Source organism: Chenopodium album, chromosome 23, assembly GCF_948465745.1.
Source record: "Chenopodium album chromosome 23, dcCheAlbu1.1, whole genome shotgun sequence".
Lineage (NCBI taxonomy): Eukaryota > Viridiplantae > Streptophyta > Magnoliopsida > Caryophyllales > Amaranthaceae > Chenopodium > Chenopodium album.
This window is the reverse complement of record NC_137856.1, coordinates 6632118-6647751: the sequence shown is the minus strand read 5'-3', so window position 1 is coordinate 6647751 and position 15634 is coordinate 6632118. Positions and strand designations below refer to the sequence as shown.

Below are 15634 nucleotides of genomic sequence, written 5' to 3'. Positions count from 1 at the left end.
TTATGGATGTTGTTAAACCGTTTCTCTTTCCTCCCCCCACCCGAAATACCACCACGACAATTCCCTCGCAACAATTGACTATCAACACCCCTCTTATGATGGCGATTTTAGGTGGTTTTTAGGTTAGTTAGAGTGTATTTCGAGTTGTAGAGGTTTGCTTTCTAGTGGTCGTTGGGTTCAATGTCCAGAAAAGGGGATGTGGTTTTATAGACAGTAGTTAGAAATGAGGTGGCTAGTTGTTGGTAGGTGGTTTGGAAGTTGGTGCATGGGGGAAGAACTAAAGGGGAAGGGGTGACAAATTGACAACTAACGGGAAAGGGGAGGAGACAGTGGGAAATTTTGAATAATTAAATTAAAGCCATTATTATAAAAAGGATATTTTAAAAATTAAAATAAAAAATACTAACTAATCGCAATGTGCTGCGTGTCATGGTTAGCCTGTTAAAGTGGACACATTTCTTTATCCTATTTTGAGTAGATGCCTCTTAAAGGTTTATTTTTGGAGACTAGCTAAGAGTTGTATTATTCTTGACAAATTTTCCTTTTTTTTTTCTTTTTTTTTTAAAAAAAATAAAATATAACAACAGGTTATATGTTTGGGTTAGGTTTGCAAATATACGAGGTAAATGTGTTCGGGTTAAATCGAATTTTCTGGTTAATTTATGTTTTTCAAAACTTATAAATATGAGCCAGGTACAAGAAAAATGACTGATCTACATAATATGCATTTATTTTAAACCCACAAAACGAGCCGGGTAAAATTTGTTATAAATTCAAATTTATTAAACAAGGCTAGAAATGTCTAGCAAAATAGCAGAGGTAATACTCAAATCCTCATAGTCTTTACTACCATGGGCAAATCTGTGGGCAAACACATTCCCACTTCTACTAACTTGCGAGAAAACAATTCAAGCCAGCTTAAGAATGTCCCTAGCTATAAGGCCAAAGTAAGCTAAACACTTCCGGTTTCCCAATGGCAGACCTTCAGTGGGCCTACTAGGGCTTGGCCCCTGGTACAACCCAAAAAAAAAACAGTTTAAGTCCAACTCAGAAATAATTCCCAAAGCATGGAGTATTGCCTATTGTTTTTCTCTGTTGCACTTTCCAATGTTGCATGCCAACATTTTTTTCTTAATCGAAAAAAAGTATTGCGAATCCCACAGACCCACGTATCACATTCTCAATTTCTTACTGTTTCGTCAGAGATCAAACACCCATAATAATTGTAATACCCCTCATGATTGATTTAAAGGAGTTTGATATACTGCTCATTAGATGCATCTTCCTTTTAGGGAGCTCATAAGCTAAGAATACTCCATAGTTAAGCGTGCTTGGCTGGGAGTAGTCTTGGGATGGGTGACCTGACAAAATGCGCCGGAAGGACTCGTGTTGGTTTGTGGGGACAGTTGTTGGCCCTCGATGCGCATTTCGTGACAATAGGCCCCTCCTTAATTTGTTTGGGGTCGGGGTGTTACAATAATGTCCAAAAAAATAGGCATAATACATATTGTAAATCAATAGTTGAATTGCATTTTCATATAGTTTAAATTTGCTTTTTAAATTTTACAACATACTCTCAATATATCTATCATTAATTAGTATTCACCAATATGTTGCTTTTAATAATGTTTATTATTTAGTTAAAGCAGAACTTTTTTGACAAAACTTTTTAATCACAATTTTTGATAACAGTGTAATGATACTACATCACCTCTCCATATATACAATTTTAAAAGATAAAAAAAAAACATTTGATATATTTCGTACTCCATAATAAATTTTAGATCAAGAATTTATGTCATAAGTTAAATACGTTTGGCCCCTAAAAGAAAATTACTCAAAATATGCCATTGCTGTTTCCCATTCTTCAAGTAGGTGAATGTTTGGTATTTCCAAAAGTTGAGGGTTCCTTCTTTAATACCTCCTCGTTCTATTAATATTGCAACAATGGACTTTTTGCACTATTCACCACTCTTGTTTGATTATATAATATGATTTATACGTAAAGTAAAATATAGTCATGTGGGATCTTGTTGGATTTGTCTCATAAAATACTTTCAAAACATCAACTTTTCATTATTTTTACTCTTACACAATTATAAATATTTAGCATATAAAATATGCTTTGGGATACGTAATTTCTTCCTTGTTGCAATATTAATAGAACGGAGGAAATATATTGTAGCAAAGGTATTATTTGTCAACTAAGTGAAATCGTGTCTATTTCTATTTAGGAGGTAAACTGTTGCACATGTAACTTGGAATATTATTTAGTATCTATTTTAGGAAACAAAATAATATAGAAGATGTTTTCCTTCGTGAGTTATGCATTAAGAAAAAAATCTTCAACCCAAAATATGACATTCTAGGTCACAAAAGGGTTTATCCCCCAAGTAGTATATAGATAAAACACATCTATATTATATTAAAACTCAAAGGACAACATGTTACCGCCATGTGCCACAGTTCCTTCCATATGACTTGGCGCCACATGAGCACAATGTGTCACATGATGTGTCATCATGCATTAATTTAAAACCTTCTTCATATATATAAGTAACTTTTGTACTTAATATTCCCATAGAATGTAATATCTAAATAATTGCACATTAAGACATTGATCACACACTAATTGTTGTTAATTTCTTGGATGCTAATTTTCTAGATTCAATACAAAGTACTCTGTAATAATTACGTAATTTATTACTATTAATTTTTTTTACAAAAAGTTATTATTTAATTATGTAAAATAAAATGAATAAACTAGCACTCATTAATCTTAAATTTATTATTATTTTTTATTCACTTACAAATATAGTTGAACACTAACCTTTCAAATTCAGTTTTTTTTTTTAAATTTTTTTAATTTTTATTATTTTTTTATATTTAAAAAAAAAAATCAAACTTACAACTTTATAGTGATTCGGGGCATCGCGTAGGCCAATAACTAGTTTCTAAGTCAAAATGCGACACATTGCCATCCTAGTGTAGGTGTCGTTCGATGAAGTGCGCCTATCTTAGAATTTGTGAATAATGCTTGACAATCATAGAAAGTGGAAAATGACTGTTATACAATAAGGAAATATAAATAGGGAGTCGCTAACAAATTTTAGAGGAACACATTTGCAAAAATAATAGGCGAGACAATTCTTAATCACATAATGACATGTGTCATTTGATGTTCTGCTTTAGTATAAATTTATTAATTATTAATTTATTAATTATAAGAAAAAATGAACAAAATGCGAACACCAATAACAACTTTTTCTTTATATTGATTATTATTTTTTATTATAGAAAATACTTGAAATTTTTTCCTGTTACAACCAGTAAGTACCTATTTAACGGGCTACAACCATCAAAGTTAATTTTGGCAAATTACAACAAAAAATTCACCAAACGTTTAAAATTACAACCAATTAAAATCCGATTTTCAGCCACTTTCATGAGAATATATCGTCATTAATCATTTTTTGTTATAAAAAATAACCCCCGGCCCAACCAATAGTCAATACTACTTTAGAATCATTTATTGATATAATGACGTCATATTCCGGTGAAAGTGGCCGAATTTCGAATTTTGGTTGTAGTTTAAAGTGTTAGGTGACTTTTTTTGTTGTCATTTGCAAAAATAAACTTTAATGGTTGTAACTTGCAAAATGTGTACTTTTACCGATTGTTATTGAAAAATTTTCCAAAATATTTCCATTCAAAAATAATTAAATGTTTATCAATTAAAGAAATTTAAGATTGTCAATTTTGTGTTTTCTTAACAAATATTTTCTACATAAACAATATAATCAAATTAGGATATAATCTCATCTTACCCTTTTAAAGTTTAAATAATATCTTCCTTATATGTTAAGATTTTTTTTGAAGACTAAATGTTAAGAATCTTTAATTTCATAATAAATATTATTTTATTTTTATTCCCTTATGTTTAAATATCTTTATTTTATATTAAAATCTTTAATTTCCTAATAAATATTGTTTTATTTTAACTTCCTTACCTGCTACAAGCCCACATGTCTCACATGCATTGTCATTATCTTTGACCACCACATATGACCATTGAATTTTTTTATTTGACCTTTGACCTTTTTGACTATATATACTATCTTCCACTTTAAAATGTAACAATATTCTTATCACAAGCACCTACATTCATATAACAAAAACCCATGGAAATGGAGAAAATGTACTTGTTTATATCTCTTTTTGCAATCATAACCTTCCTTTATAAAATCCTTTCACCATCTAAAGCAAAGAACAAGAACCTCCCACCTAGTCCACCATCAATTCCTATATGGGGCCACCTACACCTACTCAAGCCCCCATTTCCCAAAACACTACAAACCCTTTCCGAGCGCTATGGCCCAATTTTCTCCCTTCGTTTAGGATGCCAGCCCCTTTTGGTTGTCTCTTCTCCATTGGCCGTCGAAGAATGTCTTAACCAAAACGACAATGTATTTGCTTACCGACCTAAGTCCATGGTTGGTGAGATTTTAGGATACGACTACTCGATCCTCATATGGTCCACGTATGGAGACCTTTGGAGGAATCTCCGACGTGTTGGGGTCTTAACTATGTTTTCCTTTCGTAAGCTTAATGAAGGAAGCCCCACCCGGAAGGCTCAGATCCATAACATGATCTTAGAGCTTCAGACCGAGTCCGAGGGTGCGTCTAGAAAAGTGAACTTAGATAATGTTTTGAAAAAGGTGGCGCATAACTTTGTGATGAGGACAATAAATGAGAAGCCATGGGAGAACATGGATTTGACACCCTCTAGTCCCATGACAATGTGTGACTTCTTTCCCATCTTGAAGTGGGTACGTTTTGGAGGGATTGAGAAAAAATTGAAAAATCTTTGGAAGAAGAGAGATGAATATTTACAAAATTTGCTTGATGAGTGTAGAGAAAGTATTAAAAGAAGATCATCTTATGATGAGGAAGTTGTGACAAAAAGTTTGATTGAAGAATTACTAGACTTGCAGGAAGTTGAACCTGATTGCTACACTGATGAATTCATCAAAAGTTTCATTTTGGTAAGATTACTCTCTTTGCCTCTAGAATCACAACGTTTTAATTTCTTAAAAAAAAATTAATTGTGACAATTTGACCTTAGTACATGTTAGTTCAATGCGTAAATTTATTTACTACTAAAATGAGTAATGTCACTAATTATTTATTAGTTTAAATCACAAATTAATAAAATTATAAAATATATTAGTTTAAATCACAAATTTATAATTTTATTTTGGAAAAAAGCTATTACAAATTTTAGGAATTTTATGTGGTAAATGATGTGGATAATAGAGATGACAATGGATTAGATTTGGATAAGGTGAAGCTTCACCCACATTCATCGATTATTCTAATTGGTTCATCCATATCCATCCGCACCCATTTTACCCATCATCCATATCCATCCATCTGCCATCCACGGATGAAACGAGTGGATCGGGTGCCTAATGGATGAATATTTAAAGTGAATAAATTCACATATACTCTATTTATGGTTATTTATACAATAGTTTTTAACTCTACTGTATTAATAAAAAGGATACAATATATTGTTTGAAAAAATTAATTTGCAACAAAAAAAAGTAATTTTCTTGAATATCTTTCTATTAAAATTCTTAGATAAAATATTTAATATATATGTTAAAACGGTAGGTGGATGGTTAACGGGTAGAATAGAGTACCATCCACATCCGATCCGTTCCATCACCAGGTTCATCCATCACCCGCTTCTCATCCATTTAATTTTTTTTAAAGCGGCGAATCAAGTAAGCGAATATCCATTTACGATTGACATCCTTAGCGGAAAATAGAAATAATGAAGTGGCAAAAATAGAAAATGGAAATAAATAGAATGATAATATTATTCTTTTAGGTAACTACAAATTCCTTAACATACTAGAATTTTTGTAGGATAAAAAAAGATTTTATATATCCTAATATGCCATAATTTTTATGGAAAATGTAATAAATGCGGTATTTATTTATAAGGACAAGAATTGGCTATTGTTGTTTGTTTATAGTATCCCCTTGTCAATATTGCTTAAATTATGGTTCATCAGTCATCATCATCACAAGTAGGGATGACTAATGGTTCATAATAAGAAACTGACATGCATTAATATAGCATTAAGAATGTGAGGGGGAGTGTAATATTTGTTGAAGTATAGACTTCTCAAACAACAAATGTAAGTGTCCCACATACACAACTTAGATGATCCCGTCAAAAAAATAAAAAAAAAAACCTTAGGAGGTACTTATTTTGATGTCACATGGTTTTGTAATGAAACCTTTTTGGACCGGCAAAGTGAACTTTATTCTTTTGACGATGTAAATTTGTATCTTTTATACATGTAACGTTAATATTAATAAATGTGGTAATGTCATACTAGGAAATAATAAAAAGTAAGAATTAATAGAGTTTCCTTTTATTATAATAAATGGAGGGAGTGTTACACACACACACATACACACACATATATATATTAATAAGTGTGATTATATATATCAGATGCAACTGTTAGCGGGAACTGATACTACAATTTCCACAGTGGAGTGGGCAATGTCAAACCTCATAAATAACCCCAAAATAATCGCAAAAGCAAGAGAGGAAATTGATCTAATCGTTGGCAAAGGAAGACTAGTAGACGAATCCGATGTACCAAAATTGAGTTACATACGTTGGATAGTCAATGAGACTTTAAGACTTTTCACGCCAGCACCATTGCTATTCCCACATTGCTCATCCAAAGATTGCACTATTGGGGGGTTCCATGTAAAAAAAGGCACTATGCTCTATGTCAATGCTTGGGCAATACAAAGGGACCCTAGCCTATGGGATGAGCCGAACATGTTTAAGCCGGAGAGGTTTGCAAATGAGACTGAAGGCTACAAGTTTTTTCCGTTTGGAATTGGGAGGAGGTCTTGCCCCGGAAGCGCCTTTGCCACTAGGAACATCACTTTGCTTTTGGCTACACTTATACAATGTTTTGATTGGGGAACACCCGAGGATGGGGTAGTAGACTTCACAATGAAAAATGGTGCCAATATTTGTCAGGAGGAAAAGTCTTTAGAGGTAATTTGCCACCTTAGGTCTTCAATGGCGGATGTCGTTGCTCAACTCAAAGTTAATTAACTATGTTTATTATTAGTTGGCCTGTAATACTGAGGGGTATGTAGTATTAAAATTTGGATGTATGATCCATTTATATGTTATCTTTTACTTCATATGACTTTATTTATAAGTTCTTGTGTACCCTTAATTAAATAACGAGCTAAGACTTTTAATATAGTTAACTTGTTTCATTTAGTTTTATGTATTTATTATTTATTAATTAAATCATCATATAAAACTAAGATACGAGTTAATAAGGTTTTGTTCTTTTCATCTTAGAAAAATAAGTTTCCGGTTAATTATTTTAAATTGGGAAAAGAATACTATTTGTAATACTTTTTTTTATCGTGCGTCATAGCTAATAAGATGATAAATCTGGAGAATTAAATTGTGGCTCAATGATCATTATTGACTAATAACTATTTCAACCCAAGCTTAGGCATGGAATCATGCACTAGTCACGCTTTTTATTTGTAGAGAAATTATAGTAACAAACTATAGTTGTTAACATAATTTTAGTATCCCTAATATTAGTGCTTAATTTGTGGTTCATCATAATAACAAATAGAGCGATCCAATGGATCAATACGAGAAATAGACATAACTTAATGAGACATGCATTAATGCGTTGATATTGTGATGAAAATCAACTACTCTTTATACAATCTAACTATATATATGTCTCTTGAAAACATATATATTTCTGAAAATCAATCGCTATGTTTTTTATATTTTGTAAAACTACATCAGATCAATTATATCTTTTTATCTGTTATATTTAAATTAAATTTTTTCAATATAATGTAACATTATTTATACACTAATGTTGATTTCATATATAAACATACTAGTACAGGTGTCGTTTGAAGTGTATCTATCTTAACATGTGTAACTATGCATGGCAATCATAGGAAGTAGAAATTAACTAATATACGATAGGGGCAAAGGAATTAGGGAGCTGCTAACACATTTGTAAGGATCTTGTAAATCGTTCAAGGATTATTTAAGGCGGCCACGAAAAGGGTAGGGACAAACTAAAGCTAACAAATATTCAATTCATGAAGGTTACACTCCATTTATTATTCATGACTAGCTACTAACTCTATAATAGTCCAGAACCACGACTGGATATTTTGGATGAAGCTACGAAAAATTGGTTAAGGTTTACAGATTTGGGGCTAGGAAAAGGGTTTAGGTTATTAAAATGGTTGAAATGGCTTAGTAAATGATAGTGGATTAGAGCTAAAGGTTTATTCAAGTAAATATTCAATCCATTACACGAAGTAGATCAAATTTAGTAGTGAAACTTGTTTCATCATTGGGTTTTATTTGGGGAGGCATTTTATTAGGTCTAATATATGCACCAATAAAAATTGAATTGGAGTAAACAAATTAAACGTAAATGTGATATATATCATCGATGGCTTGTACACTCGGGTGCATCATGTGCATGACACAACTGGATCAAAGCAGAAATAACACAACTTATAATTAAGAAGAACATACATCACAATAAGAACACAACATTAAATTATAAAAAACGCGATAATTTAAAGAGCTAAAAGTCTTAAATAATCACTTATTGACATTTACCTCACATTTAATATAGTCAAATCATTTATAAATATTCAGTTTTCCAAAATTTCTCCCAAAAGTATTTCAAGTTTTCATTTTTGAATATCAAAAATTTCTAAATTTAAAATGGTAGTTTCTACAATATGTTATTTTGCTTGTTTTATTTTAAAATCCTCTAAAATAATCGATCATATTTTTCGTCAAGTTTATTTATTTTTTGCAAACTAGCTATTGGGGGCAGGCACCCGCACCCAAGAGTTCGTGCGGCAACTCACATTCTTCCAATTCCCACCAGTTGTAAAATCCAATTCAATCAAATTCAACTCCATTCAATCATGTTCAACTTAATCCACTCAAATTCAACTGAATCAAATTCAAATTCCACATTAATCAAAATAAAACCATTTTTTAAAATAGAGATAATTACTACTTGATAGAGACGAGGACGACGACGGAAGAGATAAGAATAAATTCTCCGGCGATGGCAAGCGTCTTCTAGTGGCGCGATTCGGTGGTGGTGGCTGGGTTTGCTGGTTTTTGGGTTCGGTGGTGGCTGCAGTGGTGGGTTATTAGTGAATGGTGGTTGGCGACTTGCGGCTGGTGGGTGCGGTGCGTTATTGGTGGGTGAAAAGGAGGAACAAATTGAAGGAGGAGTGAGTAGACTTGCCGATTTGTTTTAATTTCACGTGAAAGAGGAAGTGGGGAAAGAGGAGAGAGAATGATATAAAAATAATATATAAGCTTAGTTTGGATTGTTGTCTTATACATTTTGGTTGTTGGCTTATACATGTTAGGTTGTTAGCTAACACATTATTCATATCAGCCATTCTAATGAATATATCAGCCAATTGATGTCTGATATCAGACAACAGCAGGAACATATCAGACATTAATAAAAAAAAATGTATCAGCCAACAAAAAGAATATTTTAACCAACAAAAGATAGATTTCAGCCAACAAAATGTACTTATCAGCCAACAGAATGTACTTATTAGCCAACCATATGAACATATCAGCAAACAAATGAAGCGTATAAGCTAATGTAGGGAATATTTCAAGCATTCCAATCTTGAACCCAACTGTGATCATGCATTTAAACATTGTGGCATCCAAAGTGAAGGAAGCTAGAGTAAAAGAGCTGCCAACAAGTTTTAGGAACTTGTAAACCGTTCACAGGGTGAAGGTTACACCCCTTCATGATCCTAGAAATCGCTAACTCTATAGTGGTCAGGAACCATGACTGGATATTCGGGGATGAAGGTACGAATCCAACCTAAAAGAGATTGAACCCGCCCTAAAAATAGGCCTCTACTTTATTCATCTCATATTCATGTGCGCATTCTGATCAACATTCAATCATTAGGTTATTTCTAAACCTGTTTAATCTATGTTGGTTGAATATTAATGCACAAATAAATCTATTATTGGCGATCACTTAAATTAAAATCATATTAGCCTAAACTAAATTGTTAATTATTTTATTAGGCGTGATTTCAAATACAAATTCCCTTTAAACCTGCATAAAAGGCGTGATCAAGCAATAACTATAACATAATAATTAATATTATATAGACACGACAAATCATTATCATAATAATCTCATCATTAAAGCATAATAATATTAGCAAGATCCTAGGCATGATACTAACATGAGTAATAACAAACCCTAGCATGTCACTAAACATTAAAGATCAAAGCTTTATCCCTAACATGATACTAACATGATAGAAGAAATAAAAAGTAACCTAAACATGATACTATAAAGCAATAAAAGACATCCTAACATGATATTAGGAATTAATGAAATCTAAGCATGCTTTATAAAGAATAGGAAGTAATCCAATTACTTACTTTGATGCCTCATATCTCTTTCTAATAACAAAATACACACGTTAGTAAACTTCAAGAAAATATTAAATCAAATAAATACATTAAATAATTGAAATAGGGATTTGGGATCAAACCCTCAAAAATTAGCAACCTTTCACGTCAAGGGCGAAGACAAATTTGAACTTGGCTAGGTGTGTCTAGAATTTGTGAATGGCGAAATTGTGTTTATAAAAAGGTAAGGCTAGAAAGCATGATGAGGGAGAAAGAATAAGCTATTGCTTAAGAGAGAGAAGAGAAACTTAAGAGAGAGATGAGAGTTGTTGGTGAAATGAAATCGGATAATAACGACCCTAATTATAGAGAAAATTGTCCCAAAATGATAGAAAAGAGTCAGAATTCGAATCGGAATAAAATTGGATCCATCGCGGCGTGATGAGATAGTATTTTGCAGGTTTTATTTTTATCATATCTTTTGATCCAGAACTTGAAATAAGTCATATAATATGTATTTAGAAATATCTTAAATCCTACTTTCTAACCCAATTAAAATCAGATTAAAATATTTTGTAGAAAAAAAGATATATCTGAAATAGTGGAAGGGTGTCAGTTTTGGATAGAGTTTTGTATTTCTTGTATATCTTTTTCGTTATAACTCGGAATTAATATTATAATATATCATTGGAAAGATAATTTCAAGATCTATCCAACCACATAAGATTTGGATAAAGATTATGAGAAAAGAAATTAATAACTGAACATATTCCATTTCGCACAGAACAAAGACTCTAAAAAAGAGGAGTTTTATTCAATTTCGAATTCATTGATCTTATCTTATCAAAATAGGATAATTAAGATTTTCTTAGAAACTTATAGAAGATTCTAATTAATCCTAATTGGTTTAGGAATGGGATTAAACCTTTGGACCCTCTACATGATCATTGGGTCATAGGTAAAATCCGGTTTGGGCCCACTTTAGTATTTTGGCCATAACTTCCTCATTATTATCGGAATTGGGCTTATAATATATCGTTGGAAAGATCTTTTCAATCCCTATCCAACTACACCATTATTGGACCCATATCATGGACCAAACTAAACTGGACTGAACGTTTTTCATAAACAGGGTATGAAATGAAAATTTTTCGAAAACAGAAAGGAGTATTTTTATTAAAAACAGAGAAATTCACGAGACTCTTTCACATTTCACCTCGTTCGATAATCAATGATGTGAAAGATATTCATCACTGGGTTTGGTTTTTGGGGAAACACAATAAGGTGTCTACAGCCAACAAGAAGATGAAATCAACAAACAAAAGAAACAAGTAAGCCAACAAAATAAACTTATCAGCTAACAAAATGAAACATATAGGCTAATAATAAAAATATACATATCAGCCAACAAAATAAATATATAAGCCACCTAAAGAAACATATAAGACAAATGATGTCTGATATCAGCCAATAAAGGACAAAAAATATATCAGCCAACAAAAAGAATATATTAGCCAACAAAAAAACCATATTATCCAACAAATAAAGCATATCAGCCAACACATGAAACATATCAGCCAATGAGTAAACTATATCAGTCAAGCCTCCCGCACCAAATAGTTCAGGCGCCCATACGCACACAGTACTTTCTCTTTATGTTAATATCTTGCTGTGATATTCATATTAATGATGGTCCCGCATATTTCTTGAGATATTCTTTGTATGACTATATGATGTTATGTATCAAAACAATGATGTACTTTATATTTGTTTGTAATTTACAATTAATTATTAACAATATGTACTTTTCATATGTCCAAGTCATTAACAAGTGTAGTATTTTATATCTTTTAATAAACTATTTTAAACGCAGGTCCGGCCCAAACCATGTGCAGCACTGAGCAGCTACAATGTGTAACTGTAATTTTGGAAAAGCTACAAATTTGCTTATCTTGCTCAACATTAATTCCAAACAATTAATTTTCCAATCAATCTTGCATTTTCTCATAAATAAGCGTCCTATATTTATAATTTTTAATTAAAACTAGTTGACTCTTCATATCTTCCTTAAAAAATTCAAGACTCCTCTTTAAATTCAAAAAGCCAGCGATTCGATTTGTTAATTAGCTTCATATGGCTAAATTTCTCTAAATAAATTCATCCAATTTCAAGCTTATTTCATCAATTCTAACGGAGTACATCTTAATATCATCATAATCTATATTTGGGGTATTTTTTCAGCTAATGGACGATTTCGACAACGCTAGCTTATTCTGCAGTTCGTCACAAACTCGACAATAGCCACGAACTTTCAGGTTTGATTTACATAATTTATCTCATATGAATGCTAAGTAGTAACTGTAAATAATTTGTTTAAAAAACATGATAACTGTAATCTACATATATTAATGCATACTCCCTCTGATTTTTTATTTGCATCAGTTTAACTGGCACATTTACTGAGACGCAACTTTAACTATTAAAATCTTAAATTTGTTCATTAGTAAAATTTATAACAAAATTATGTTATGAAACTAGACATTATGATGAATCCAATAATATATTATATAATAACATTTATTTATTTTATACAGTTTAAAAAATTAAATCAATCATGATATGTGAAAAGTGCAAAAACCAAAGTGATGCATTTAAAAAAACGAAGAAATATAATGTTACTTTATTGTTTCAAAAAAAAAAAGGAATATAATGTTACTTTACCAGTTTAAATTTCAACTTTGGAGATGATTATTTCTTATTTTGAGGGCCTCATTTTATTGTTTGCACAGGGCCTCCAAATTTATTGGGCAGACTTGGTAAACGTTAATGCTCTTTGATTGAAAATATAATGTACGTTTATCATCATATAATTTTTATTGCTTTTATGAAATGTTCTTTAAGTTTTGTCTTTAGATCATGCTAGGTAAATATAAATAATGTTCGTTACTACACTTATGTAATCATGTTCTTCATTGATATAATTTTAGCTTATTAATTGAGGAGTTTTTACAAGAATATAGTCATCAACCTTCATGATCTTGATGCTAGAAAAAAAATACACAATTAGATAATAATCCCTCCATCCCTTATTGATAGTCCCTTAAGGCCAATTTTAAGTCGCAAAATGATAGTCTCATTTGCTTTTTTCAAGTACCATTAATATTAAATTTTCAGCGCGTCTTGTGTGCGGCTAGTCACACCATGTGACTACTTGTAAAAGAACAAAGTAACCCCAATAACACTGACCTGGTAACCCTTATAATACTCACCAAGTAACCCCTAAGTAACCCATATATCACTAACGAAGTAACCCCTGAAAAACTGAATGAGTAATCCCTAATACACTAATGAAGTAACCCTCGTTTTGAATGGCCACATCGTGTGGCCAACCACATATAAGACTTTGTGTTAAATTTTTACTAAGTCCCTCCAATTTTCAACAATATTTGTGCAAATCTAACTTTCCCATGTAAATTTTGTTTTTCCTTGTACTTTTATTACTTTCTCTACTCTTTACGTTTTAAGATACTCAATGTAAATTTACCTTTTCAATGTACGTTTCCTACTACTCCCTCCGTCCCTTTTTTACATTCCTGATTTCCTTTTTGGGTTTTCCAACATTACATTTCTCCTTTCCTTTTTTAGTAAGTATTTTTTTTTTTCCAAATATCTCAAATTATCCCTCTTTTTGTTCTGTAATTAATGTCTCACTCTTATTTTCTCACTCTTACTTTCCTATTCTCACTCTTATTTTCTTACTCCTCCTTAGAATCCTTGCACCTAAATTTAGATGAATATGATTGGTTTTTAATTTTCCATTAGGAGTATGTTATTGGTCTCTTTTTTTTTTCAAAGGGGATTGATGACATGACATCATTAAATATAAATCTATCTTTGTTTTACTCAAAGACATCATTCAATGTTTTGTACTTCCCATTGTGTTTTGTTTTATTGTTATTTGTTTTATTCTTAGTTTCTTAATTCCCGTGTAATTTTACAAACAGGAATGTAAAAAAGGGATGGAAGGAGTACATATTTATGTTTATTAATTCCTGTGAAAATAGCTCATAAGGGACTATCATTAAGGGGCAAAAGGAGTAATTAATATACAAAATATATAGAATTAACTAGTTTTATTCCCGTGCAAATGCACGGATTTATAATAATAAGACTTGAAAATAATAAAAGTCAATAAAAATGGAGTTAGTTTAAATGAAATGGCTTATATATAACATTTTTTTTTTGAATTTGAATTCATATAATTTCTATCCTTAAAATTTTCTTGTTTGATACATTATTTAAAATATTTTATAAATTATTGTAAGTTTTTATTCATTAAATTTTTTTTTATCATGTTATTTTTTAAGGTAAAAAAAAGAAATTAAAAAAAAACTAAAAAATATTTGGGCGGAAAATTTTTTATTGTGAATGTGACATGCGTACTTCAGGGAAACTCTGGCGATTACTTTAGTATATAGTATAGATAAATGATATTCAATTAAAGGTCAATTCCAAAGAACATAAGAGATGAAATAAAAAATGTAATTCCTAAAACACATACAAGCTTAATGATGAAAAAGCTAGAACCTTCCAAAATACATGAGATAATTTAAAATAATAAATTAATATCCAAAAGAACATAAAGGTTGAAACAAACGAACATGAACATAGAAGAACAAAATTTCAAATAAAAAGAACATACTTTGTATCATTGAAACCAAAATAGTATTTTTAATCTAAATACCTTAATTAACATACATTTATATTGTAATAAAGAGCATATAATTAAACCTAATTAAAGAATATATTGACCAGACTCAAAGAACATATTTCATTCCAATTAAAAATATAAATATAGATTGAAGAAATGATAAAAGAACATTCATCATAATCTAATGAATATCTTCTTCAACCTCATAAAATAACTGAAAAACAATAAAAGAAAATAAAAAACTAAAAATATACGTGCTTTCTCAACAACTAATTTGTCATGCAAACATTTTTATATTAAGGGAAATTGTTCCGTGTACCCCCAAGGTTTAAAAAAATGTACCGTGTACCCTTGAAAATATATATATACACCAAATACCCTAATCCTCTAAC

The 15634-nt window shown here is 30.9% G+C and overlaps 1 pseudogene; it reads left to right on the top strand.

The window, feature by feature from the left end:
* Window positions 1-4181: 4181 nt before the first annotated feature.
* Window positions 4182-7156, top strand: LOC145606932 (cytochrome P450 81C13 pseudogene; annotated as a pseudogene).
* Window positions 7157-15634: the final 8478 nt, after the last annotated feature.